This window comes from Zonotrichia albicollis, chromosome 2, assembly GCF_047830755.1.
Source record: "Zonotrichia albicollis isolate bZonAlb1 chromosome 2, bZonAlb1.hap1, whole genome shotgun sequence".
NCBI lineage: Eukaryota > Metazoa > Chordata > Aves > Passeriformes > Passerellidae > Zonotrichia > Zonotrichia albicollis.
In genome coordinates, this window is record NC_133820.1 from 106,850,299 (window position 1) to 106,863,043 (window position 12,745).

Here is a 12,745-nt window from a genome sequence, read left to right on the forward strand (position 1 = left end):
AAATTACAGTACTAGTGTGGTTTTAGTTATTGCTTATTGTGGCAGAGAGGGTTTGAAGATCATTTGTTTAGTCTCCCCCTAAAATTGTTTACCTGTCTTCCTGCCTTTTCCCCATGCCACTAATGATAATTCCAGATTCTTCCCTGTCTATCCTCAAAAATCCTGCCCCTGCAGCCTGTCTGTCATAATTTCCTACACCCATTTATCCAGAAGCTTCACTGTCAGTTATGATATTTCTTTTCTGTCTTTGCTATGCACCTTTCCTGTGCCCTTTTCTGTTGGTATTATGTTTACATTTGTGCCCCCAGACCCTTCCTACCTAGTCCTTGATTTGTTAGACAGTCTCCTCCCGCACCGAGTCCACACTGGGAATCCACACCAGGAATCCACACTGGGAATCCACACTGCCTCCATAAAAGCCGCTGTTTTTCTTTGATTGCCACTCTTTTGCCACCGTCCCCCTTCGAGGTGCGCTGCTCCCTCACCTGCTCACTCCCACGTGGCGCTGCATCACCTGCCCTGCTCCCGCATGGCACTGTAGCCATGGTGCCACTCCCGTCACTGGAAAGAATAAAGGCAGCATGGAGAAACAAGCAAAGAGTCCATCCTTCTTCCTTTGCATCAATCCTAAGATGTGGATCCACATTTACTGGCCACTCCTGGTTGTCTGGGATCCCAGTCAGTGGCCAAACCGTGATCCTGCCTGCCAGCGGCTGAGTCGGGACACGGCCACTCCTGACGTGCACGCCAAAAGCCAAAGGGAATCAGAGCGCCCAGGCAACCAGTGTGATTGGGGTGCAACGTCAGCTTATTATTGAAAAAACTGCCCTTCCAGATATTTCTTTTATGTACAGCTATAGATATAGACATTTATGTGGGTACACATTCATGTAGAAAGAGAAAGGAGATATTGAATAAATACAGAGTAAAATGGTGATTATAAAATTCTAATTATATGACTCATTTCAAATCAGAAAATACAAAGTCTGCTCAGGACATCACTTATAGATAGGGTTTTATAAAAAAGGAATTGCAGTCCACTGGCTACATCTGTCACACCATATAAATTTCATTCCACCTTTTTTCAATAATACCATGTTCAATATGCACATCAGAAAAAAAGAAATATTGGATGAACAATTTGCTCTTGCACTCAAAAGAGCACCTCTGGATAAAAACTACCTAGGTATGTACTGCTTTTCTCATTTTTTATTGTTTTTTGTCTGTTCACTAGTTGTTCTCCTTTTTTACTTTATTTCCTCTACATTAATCTGTCCTTTTAGCTTTCATTTGCAGCAAAGACAGCAAGTTCATTATGACCATGAAAAAATATCATCTATCATGTTTACGTCTAGAACTACTCCTAGAGGAATTTCAGTTTTTAGCTAAATTGCTAAGTATATCAAAATTTAGGCACCACCAAGTGATCTCCCTTTTAGCAGAGTTCTATAAAATGAAAATGGGGATTTGCTAAAGCAAATGAGGGAAAATTAGTGGACTTATTCTGCATGGAAGAAAAACTTTTTTTAAAAATATTGATGTTTGCAAGTGGTAAATCATGTCTACATGCTTTATTTACCACATGGAGAGAGTCTAGATCCAGAGGTAGAAAGGGGTTTGTATTCCATGTTAGTGCATCCACACTGTGCATCATTGCCCTCTGTGACAACCCCTGTGACTTTATGACAAAATTACTGCTTTTGTATGCACTTTTCTGAAATTTCTGATGTAATGTGAAGCTTAGCCAATAGCCTACTACTAGCATATTGCATATGATGCAAAATGAGAGTCCTCTTTGAATGTTCTGGAATGTAGGATGCTTGTGGCTATTTGAAGGCTATGTCTCTCTGCTGAGAGACAGATAGGTGATTAAATGAAAAACCAGTACTTGCTGCTGTCTCTTAGTAGTCAATTGCCCCTGGCTATAGGCTGCCTTTGGCCATCACCCAGCCAGGGGCTACCTGACTGCATCAGTGCATCTCAGACCACACAGACTAATCTGGAATAAACTGGATAACAAAAGTCATATTTTCTTCTTTATAGCAATTTTTGACAGAAGATGATGAAAACCATGGTACTCCTGACTGATTTGAAGCTTTGTGGTTAATGAATACATGTGACTTGTTCTGAAAAATTACTAAAGAGAACAGTGAAAAGTTGAAATAATAACTCCTCCAGTAAGGATACTGTAGGAGCCAGGAGAAATTACTTATGGCTCTAAACAACTAATATATGGGGGGAGGGCAGGGCAAGATCTGCATAGGTTGGGCAGAGCACTACTTCACATCCCACCCATTGGAGCCTCTGGTCCAGCCTCAAAATTGCTACCAAGCCAGTGGCACAACTGAAATCCCAGCTGGGGGGAGTTCAGAGCAAAGGCCATGACATTGGTCTCTACTACCCCATTGCCTCAGACCTCACAGCAGCTGAGACCACAATGGATTCAGGGTTGTAACTATTGATCTCTTTCTCTCTCCTTTCTCTCTCCTTCTCCTCCTAACTTCCTCTTCTCAAAAGCTGTGTATCTTAAAATTGGAGTAAAGTTAGAGTATGCTAAGTCAGTGCTTTGTGAAGTGCCTTACTGAGACTGGATGATGCTTTAAAATTTTTCAAATACCTTATTCTCAAAGGTTTGCTATTAAAATTTGCTGTTCAACCTCCTGAGAAGTTTGTTGTTTTCTCCCTTTCTCTGCTGGGGGAACTGCAGTACCTAAGTCTCTTTAAAACACATGACGAGTGACCTTGGGTTGTAACAGGTACCAAAGGTAATTTCAAGTACTTTGTAAAGGCTACAGCTCAAGCACCAGGCACTGCATATAATGGCCAAGCAGTCAGGTGCAGATATGACATGTCTTTAAGTTTACAGACAGGAGTGCCCTGTTCACCTGGATCCACCTTCTTGCAGTTTGAACTGGTGGGTCTGGGCATTGATTTGGGCACAGATTTGTGGGTTTTAGAACAGGACTCTACCTACCCAATAAACCTGTAATGTCAAGCAAATTTCAGGTCATACATCAATGCATGAGGTGGTCCCAGCAAAATAATCCTGTGTGGCACCATGGAAATATGCCATCCCCAAAGCTGCACTGAGTTGGGTCTTCAGGAGAACCTGGGAACAGAGGGATGATGGTGCCGTGCTGACAACAGCAAAGATACAGGGTTTGCAGCCAATATAACACTGTAAGCCTACTCTTATGACAACATTTGCAGTACTCTCCAGTTCTATTACACCAAGCCAGTTAGGATAATTTAGATTAGAAAATACCTTAAAAATCATTGAGTCCAACCATTAACCTGGTCCTGCCAAGTCCAGTACTATGTCCCAAGACCCACATCTACATGTTTTTTAAATAGCTGCCCTGGGTAACCTGTTCCAATGCTTGACAACCCTCTCAGTGAAGAAATTTTCTCTTATACTCAAACTTACCTCCCCTGCTCCTCCTGGGCCCTTTGGGTGAGAGCCAATGGTAGATTTATGACTCTTGGGACTGAGTCTGATACTAGCAAACAATCTAACCCTACTGACGTTTATTTAAATCATTGGCATGATTTTGTGGTTTTCCCCCTTCATTGCATTCTCTCAATGAATTAATATTTAATGCTAAACTGTATTGTCAAGAAAGGCTGATTTCAGTAATTAATCTATGGCTTGCTTTACACTGAGGTTTCCTCAAAAGTATTCTTGCTCCCAGAAACACTATGATATCTAAGGATAAGATTCATCTTTTACTCATTAACTCATCTCCCTATTGTTCTTTAGTGCCGAAGTACAAGATTATGTTTCAAATAATTTAGTTTTGTATGGCTTTGTACTCAAGCATTCATGAGGCAGAAACCTGTTTATGTGAGAACTTCAGCTGATATACACTGAATTTGGAGGCTTTGCTAATGCTGACTTGATTAGCATGCAAATAGCTTTTGATGTCTCTGCTCAAATTAACATTCCTATCACCTTATCCCTCAATATAACTGTTTCTCCTGGCTAAACATCAAAACTAGATGTCACTATTTCCCAAGATCCTAAATTTAAAAAGACAGAGCCCGTATTTACCAATAATTTCTCGATTTCTAAAGTGAATCCCCAGCAGATGAAGCTCCATCTGGCTCAGTTATTAACTACATTTTGCCTGCTCTAAATTCACAGTGCAATTCCACTGCTCCTCAGAAAGGATTGCATTTCTTCATTGATACATGTCCACCATAAAGGAATGGGTGATGCCAGTAATACTCAGTTTTTTCTCCTTTTTCTTCTCTAATTTTATTTCTCTCAAATGTGAGGGAAGCAAATATTGCCAAGTCCAAATTTTCTGGAAGCAAGATGTTTCAAATTTCATTGCACCTTACCCCTTTTCTTTTTCTCTCTCTCCTGAAAAAGAACGACTGTGAAAAAGAAATGCCTGCCATACCCTTTACAGCTCAGGCTTTTTGCAGCCACTACAGCTTACTTCTCCCGCTCACCTGTCTCCAGTGTAGCAGGCTGTGTTCTTCCTAGACAGCCTGCAAGGGTATTTTATTTCCATGGGTACCATCTCCCCTCTGATGCTGCAGCCCCTCCTGCTGATCACAGCCTCTTTTCTCTCCCAGCACTGCAGTATTGCTCTGTCAGGTACAAAGGCAACTGGCCCTTAGCATTCAAACCTGATGAATGGTACCTTTAACAATTGACCATTATAGCCAATATTGTTGCTTTTATCACGAGAAATAGAATGCATCAATCTGTATTTGTTATCACCAGAGGAGAGAAATAAGGATAGATATAGTCATTTTATATAGGTTATTTCAGTATATTGGTAAGATGGGCAGCATATTTTTATATTCTCTGACTCTTGATAGCACCTTTTTAATAACCTATGTCACATTACTAATTTCTCTGATTTTTGTACTGTTTCTGTATGCACTTTCTCCAGAAAGAAATATGCAAAGGCCCTTTAAATGTAACACTTTTGATCCATATCTTTTTAATGGGGTACTATTTCATTTGGAAACATTTAGCTCCTTCTTCCCAAGGCTTTCAGCTTGTGTTCTTCAGATCAATAGGAGTGGTTGTGGTCATAAACGATGTATAAAGCATGTTCCTACAGCACCGTGTCTGAAGCATTGTGTCGATGTACTGAAGCTGTTAAACTACCTAGTCCAGTTTCAGTGATTTTAGAGTGACTACACATTTGTTATTTGAGTGTTTAGTGAGCTTTTAGTGCAAAGTTATTACCCTGGTTTTGGCTGAAATATAGTTAATTTTCTTCTTAGAAAGATAAATTGCTGTGTTTTAGATTTAGTATGAGAATAATGTTGATAACACACTGATGTTTTAGTTTCTGCTGACCAATGCCCATCCTAAGTCAAGGGCTTATCAATGTCTCATGCTCTGCCAGTGCAGATCTGCACAAGAAGCTGAGAGGGAGCATTGCCATGACAGCTGACTTGAACTGGCCAAAGGGATTCTTCATACTGTGTATAAACTGGGGAGATTGGGTCACAAAGGGCCAAGGGTGGGATGGGCATTGTTCTGTGGGTGGTGAGCAATTGTATTGTGCACCACTTCTCTGTCTTGATTTCTATTTCCCTCTCTCCCTCTCATTCACTGCAATTACTGGTATTAATATTAGTATTTATTATTTCTAGTTTATTTTAATTTAGTTAAATTATCCAACCATTCTAACCCCAGCCCATGGGTGTCATCTTTTTGTGATTCTCCTGTCCTTTCCACCAGGGAGGAAGGGGAGTGAGTGAGCAGATGCATGGCACTTAGTTCCTGGCTAGGGTTCAGCCACAACAGCCATCACAGATATGTGTAAGCTATCCTTCCATCATAATCAGCTTAGAGTTTCACTGTATCAGTGGTCTAAGGGTGAAATGTAAAGATATATTTTGCTAGCTGATTACCCATAAATGCATGTTTTACCATAGCAAGGTAAAATAACATTCCTTACAAAGAGAAAGTGAGGGTTTGGGTTTGAAAATTCCGCTCCACCAGCATTTGATTCCATTTAAAAGGTAAGTACAGCATGCAAAGAGGAAGTCTTCTAACATGTATATATATTTTTAGTCACTGTGTTCACTGGGATGTCATCCAAATAGAGATAGACTCTGACAACCCTTTATAAAATGAAGATTTATTGATGCAGTAGGGATGATGAGCAACAACTCACCCATATGATGACTCCTTCACAATGAATGATATGGGAGCAGCTTACTTTCTTTCCATTTAATCCCAGTGCAAAACAGAAATATATGATTTTACAGACTGTGTTGGGTTTTGCTGTGTTAGAGGTACTTTTCTTCCCAGTGGCTGTTATAAGGTTGTGGTTTGGGTTTTTGCTGAACACAAGGTTGATAATAGAGGTACTTTTGTTATTGCTGAGCAGTGCTTGCACAGAGCTGAGGCCTTTTCAGCCTTTTTTGTATTGGAACACTGGTGAGGAGATGGGGGCATGCATGCAAAGATGGGAGGAGGCACAGATAGGGCAGCTGAGCAAAAATGAGCAAAGGAATATTCCATACCATATAAAATAAAGCACAGTCTATAAACCTGGGGGAAGCAGGAAGACAGAGGGTGACATTTGGAGTGATGGTGTCATATTATGTGTGATGGGGCCTGGCTCTCCCAGAGATGGCTGAACACCTGCCTGCCCATGGGAGGCAGTGAATTCGTTCCTTGTTTTGCTTAGTTTGCATGAGTGGCTTTTGCTTTCCCTCTTAATCTGTCTTTATCTCAACCCACAATTCTTCTATCTTTCACCCTTCTGATTCTCTCCCCAGTCCTGCTGGTGGGAGAGCAGGCAAGCAGCTGCATGGGGCTTGTTTGATGGCTGGGTTAAAACCACAACACAGACATACACAAATGCATGCATGTTTGCTGTAACTTAAATGATTCACACAGGACTGACTCCTGTTAGATTTAATTTGTAATAACTTTGGATATAAGTGTGTATATTTCAGTATTGTGCTTGTAAGAAGAATCTAGGATCATCCCATGGAAGAAATTAACCTAAATTTCAAGTTTAAAATTCAAAATTCAATATATTTTAAACAGTTCAAAGTTGCATTCCATCTAAATTAGCTATCCTTGCCACACTCATTCCTATGTTTAATGGACTCTATTTTTAATTTTTTAATTTTTTTTTTTAACTGGGTGAACGCCAACATATTCTCTTTGTGGGCAGCTAAACACTGTTAGTTCAGTATTTGAATGATGATCAAACCATTCTGTGTGTCTCTGAGAAAATCCTTTCTCTCCAGTGACCTCTTTTACTGAACCTCTTTTACTGAAGTTTTAAATCCTATACCCAAAATGGAAATGTGAAATAAAAATTTTAATGAAAAATCAAAATACTAAATGTCTTCCTTTCCCTTTTGCTTTTCTTTTCCCTCACTTTCATTGTTTTGGTTGGGTTTTTTGGGGGGGGTAGTTTTTTTAGTTTTTTTTCTCTTGAAAAGGTTGTGCGTGTTGCTTGAGTAAGCCTGATATATCATAGAAGCTTTTCCATCTGGAAAGGTTTTACTGTTCCAAATCTCCAGACTCCCACTGGTCTTAACTTTCCAGTATATTAAAGCCATAAAGCCAGTTTAACAGGCGCAGTAGGATTAGTTCAGTAAAGGGGGGATTGTCTGATAATGGAGAGATGCCATAGCAATGTATTTGCTTCCCCATTTTTTTTTTGGCATTGAAGAGGTACACATGGAATAGATTCTAGTCCTCTCTTCCCTGTTTTTCACCAGTTTTTGGCTTCTAAAATTCATTTTTGGACTCACTGGCTGAGGGCAAAACTGTAAATGCACAAGAGCCATTCTAGCTTACTATAAAATCATAGAATATGCTGAGTTGGAATAGAGCCATCAGGACCATCAAATCCAACTCCTGGCCCTGCACAGGATATCCCAAGAATCACACCATGTGCCTGAAAGGCTTGGTCCTGTGACTACTTCCCTGAGGACCTCCAGTGCTCAACCATCATCTGGGAGAAAAACCTGTTCTCAATATCCAGCCTAAACCTCCTCTGACTCAGCTTCATTCTATAAATGCTAGTATTTGAGCAATCATAAAAGCAATTTTAAAAAGTTTTAATTTTTTTTCTTTAACACTTTGTTTCTTTCCTATTTAATGTATTGCAACCCTTCTTTGGATGTATCCTGTAATTAAGTAAAATTCAGAAAACAAAAATGGAAAGGGGTAAGAGATATGTCCTTGCAGTCCTGAATTTTTCAAAGCATGGACATAAAAAGAAAGGTGAATGTCTTGGAGTTCCTGAGCTCTGGCTGGTACTGTAGATTTAAAACAATGATTCTCTGATCTATAATTCCACTATTAAATGTATTTCTATTAAATTTTTGATGAAACTGAAACTAAATCATTACAAGAATAGCTAAGAATATTTTTCTTGTAATTTGTAAATCCATATCCATATTTCTTTCTCCTGTGAGGAGATAGGTGTGTAATCTTCCTTATGAAAACTATTTGGGAGGAAAAAATCTGTAAAATAATTATTTAGATAGAGAATATTATCTATCATATATTTAAAACAATCAGCTTTTTAATGACATCTTTAAATGGAAATCTGTTAGAGAGCAACTTGCTGAGCATTGAAAGTCAAAATGAGCTTTCACTGCACTGTCATTACCCTGGAATGTATTGTTACTTCTTGAAAGATTCTTGGAAATTCCATATCCTCATTTATTATAACATGAAATCTTACTTTTGAGAAAAACTAAGGGGGAAAAAAATAAAAGGTGAAATGTCCTAGAAATGATGTGTCTATATCTATCTGCCTGCCTACCTATCTACCTATCTCAGACATGACTAGTTGTACAGACATGGAATCACAGATGTTACTGTGTCTTACCAACTTCAGCACTATCCAAGGTATTCTAACCAATTTTGCAAGTTCCCTCTTGTACAAATATCTGTCCTGTACTTCTAAAGCACAGCAGATAAGATTTCTGATTAACAAGTGTTTCAAGCAGGTTTATGTACCTGCAAAAATAGAAGGTGAAAAAAGAGCAATAAAAGCCCCAATCCTGCAATTACAGCTCTGATAGCAGACTCACACAGCCCTTGTCTGAGCCCTTTATCTCTAAAAACCTAGAAGTTAACAAAATTCCTGCAGAAGTGGAACCTGTACATGCAGAACCAACCACAGAATAAGGGCCACATAGATGTTTTCAAAAAAGTACACCTAGAAATCTGCTCATTGAGTTGCTCAGCCAAAAGAGGTAGCTGCTTGTGAATTTTCTTTTGTATTATATTCTTCCAGTAAGGTTTCCTTCAGTGGGATTAATTTTATTTATTATTAAAATTTAGCTGGTACTAATAAGCACATAATAAGTGGTTCTGCTGCAAAAAACCCTCAGCATAATATTTTGCTGAGATATGGACATTATGCATTACAATGTGCTTCACAAATTCCAGAAATACACATAAGCCTGTTCTGCAGTACAAGGATCAGATTGACAAATATTCATGTTTAATAGGTGTGTGTACCTTTTTCCTGGAAATTGCTGTTAATAGAACATCTTGGTATTTACTTTCAGTGTCTCTGCTCTTGTTCAAATCCAACACAAGTCAGGGGTACTTGCCTTCTAAAAATCTGCAAGTCATTTTCAATTTATTTGGCACCTCTGAAAGAAGTCTCATCTCAGGAGACCAGGGGTGGAATAAGCAATGAAGATTGAACTGAGCATTCACCAAAAGAAACAATTCTTCCATATTCGACTTGCAGACCAATTACTTTCCCACACATTCATTACTCTGAAGTCAATTGCATTTTGGAGCCTAACTTCTTTTTCAGTTTAGAAATTGAACTATGGCCCACTGAAGTAGTTTGTCATAGCCTTGGCATAAGAATTTTTTCAGAGTCTCATATAACCGTGTAGGTGAATCATTCTGGCTTGAGCATGGATTTTCAGACTGCTGACAGATATTTGATTTAATCCTTTATTGTAAACAGCTCCCAATCTCCAAACAGTATTGACTGATACCAAGTTGCAGAGTGTGAGCCCCTCAGACCAGAACCAGAGAGCAATGGAGTGATAGCAACCATGACATGACCGAAAGCAGAGAAAGGGTGAGTGAACAAGAACATAATGATTTTTTTTATCATATAATAGCGCTTTCTTGTGTGAACAGCCTTTAAATGTCATGTTGTTAAAACCATTTTGCTGGAACGTATCTGGCCAATGTTTCATTAGAAAAGTGGTGTTGATTTAGCAGGTTTGATAAACCAAGTCATTGAGGTCAAGAAACATTTTGGTTAAATGTAGGGAAAGATCAAAGAGAAAAAAAAGCAAGCAAAAAAACAAATTTAAAAAAAATGCCCAAAAATAAACAAATGCAATATAACATGAAAATTATGAGATTTTATGCCAAATAAAAAAAAAACCTTACTAATTTATTAAAAATTTCTACTGCCTAATTTTCTGTTTGAACGCAAAATCAGAAAAATGTCTGTTTCAGAACATGCTCTTCTTTTTTTATTTTACTTAATTTTTCAAACTGACTAGCACCATACTAATGAATTTTAAAAGTGCAGGTGCTTCAACATCTGTCTATGCCAAAGAAAATTCTTCCAGGGTATTTCCAAGAGCCTGTAATGAGTCAAGTCTTGAGGTTGCTGTTAGAGAGCTATTTGGAAAGCAGTCTAGGTAGACTGACCAAATCCTGTGTTAGGTTCCAGTAATCATGGGAAGCAATGTTGGCAATATGTGTGGAATCTTTGGAGTTCCCTTAGAAAAAGAAATACTTTTCTTCTGTTGCAGACGCTGCAAATACCATGTTTGTTTGTTTTTTAGCTGAAGTGTTTAATATAACAAAATATATGGTTGAACTGCCTTTACCTAAAAGCTGGTTTTGCATGTCTGTATATCCACCTGTCTTTCTTTTTTTTGGACTATGACAAAGACACATTGTCATTCACATGGCTTGTCTCTCTGATGATTGCATATTCACCTTCCACAAATATGAGTTGCTTGTTTTTTTTTTTTTAATGAAAATTCCATTGGGTTGACTCACTACTACAGGATTATATTTTTAGAATGCTTAGTTAGTTTTTACCCTCTCAGCAATGCTAGAGTAGTTGATGCTATATCAAATTGACAGTGCTTAGAGGGAATTAAATATTTTGAGAGTTAAGAGAACTCTCTCCAGGCCAGCATAATGATTAACAACTCTCTCAATCTGATCTGTCTTCTTTGGTGTTTTTTCTTGAGGTAACTTTGATACCAAGGGTATTCTCTGACAAGGAAGAGCTTAAATTCACTGCTGTGAATGTTTGCCCTACTCATGTGCCCAGCTTCTCACAGTGTCAAGCATCAGCTATGGGGACCAACTGATTTTAGACATGCTTCTTTCCAGTAGAGAAGATACAGAAAAAACAAGTGAAAATGTAGTAGGTAGTACTCACTTTATCACAACACTGAAGTGTGCTCAAGTAAAGCACTTCAGGAAAACTGAGGTACATTCATATCATCTTAATTTAAATGGACAATTACATGTATAAATATTAGAGCAATGGCACAAACAGATTAAAGTATACCAAATATTTGATACTTCATGTTGTGAGGTAAAATTTGAAAATAAAAGCTGACAGATTATAAAGTACCCCTCTAAAAAAAGCAGATTCTGAGGAAAGAAAAAGCCGACCCTGGACAATTTTTCTGAAACATGTTTCACTAGCAGCATTTTCTTGATATAATTTTGATCATAATATGAATGTTGAATTAAGTAAAATAAGACTGGGTTTGTGTCCTCCTATTATCTGATACAAACACACTTTTACTTTGCCTTCACCTGCATGTGTCTTTTGGAATGACTTTGATAGGCCCTGTTTGATTGTCAGAGAGGCATGGGCAGAATTTTGAACACTGTAAACAAAATATATTTTGTCTGAGAGAGAAGAAAACCATATGAGAGAGAAGAAAACCATATGAATTTATATAATGCAGCTTTTCCCTGCGTCAATCCATTAAAACATTAGATAATTTTTTTTTCTTTGCTGTATCTTTTAATCATGTTCACCTGTTTCACAGGGAACATATTCAACAAGTCATTATGGCAAAAAAAGTGTTAAATATAAGATTAACTGATATTGAAATCAGTAGCCAAAAAGTTAGCAAAGCTATGTTTCTATATTAAATGATTACCGTATTCCTTAACAATAAGAGGGAAATGTGGACTATTCAAATATAAATTAAAGGAAGGGGCAGAGTGAAGAACAAGAGAAGAAACAGGGTACTGCTATGTTTACAAAGCCTTGAAACATACTCTGTTCAAAAATCAATTTCTGTCTCAATCAGTAAAAAAGGCTGACTTCAACCAAATGATTTGAATGCCAGAAGTGATCATTATTTTTTCCTTTTTTTATGCAATTGCACTTATTAATATATGTTAATTAAGCACATTGTAGGATAACTCTGAGTTTTGCAGTAGTAGTATCTATATTCGTCTAGATTTGAAGTATCTATATGTGTCTTTCACTGTACATGTTTTTTCCAGCAAGTTATGTGCAAGTTTTTTACCTCAGAAAAAGGATCCAAAATAAACCCTTCAGGGTGTACCTTGAATGACTTCTGGCATCATGCATAGCTTTTTATTTCTAATGGGAGGAAAAAGGAAGGATATGATATATGTTCTTGGACACTTCTAAGATATGGAATGTAATATGAAATAAACAACTGAAATTAACATTAATTTTAATTCTGTTTGGGAAGAACATAATGCAAATTTCCAGCATTTTGTGCAGTGGGATAGGCT

The 12,745-nt window shown here is 37.9% G+C and overlaps 2 long non-coding RNA genes across 2 annotated transcripts in view; one reads left to right on the forward strand and one right to left on the reverse strand.

The window, feature by feature from the left end:
* LOC113459355 (uncharacterized) overlaps positions 1 to 12,745 on the reverse strand; it is a 91,791-nt gene that overhangs the window by 58,620 nt on the left and 20,426 nt on the right. The window lies entirely within an intron of this gene.
* LOC113459354 (uncharacterized) overlaps positions 1 to 12,745 on the forward strand; it is a 35,534-nt gene that overhangs the window by 11,254 nt on the left and 11,535 nt on the right. The window contains exon 2 of the long non-coding RNA XR_003380511.2: positions 9,945 to 10,061. This is a non-coding gene — a long non-coding RNA (uncharacterized LOC113459354). The remainder of the gene's footprint in view (positions 1 to 9,944; positions 10,062 to 12,745) is intronic.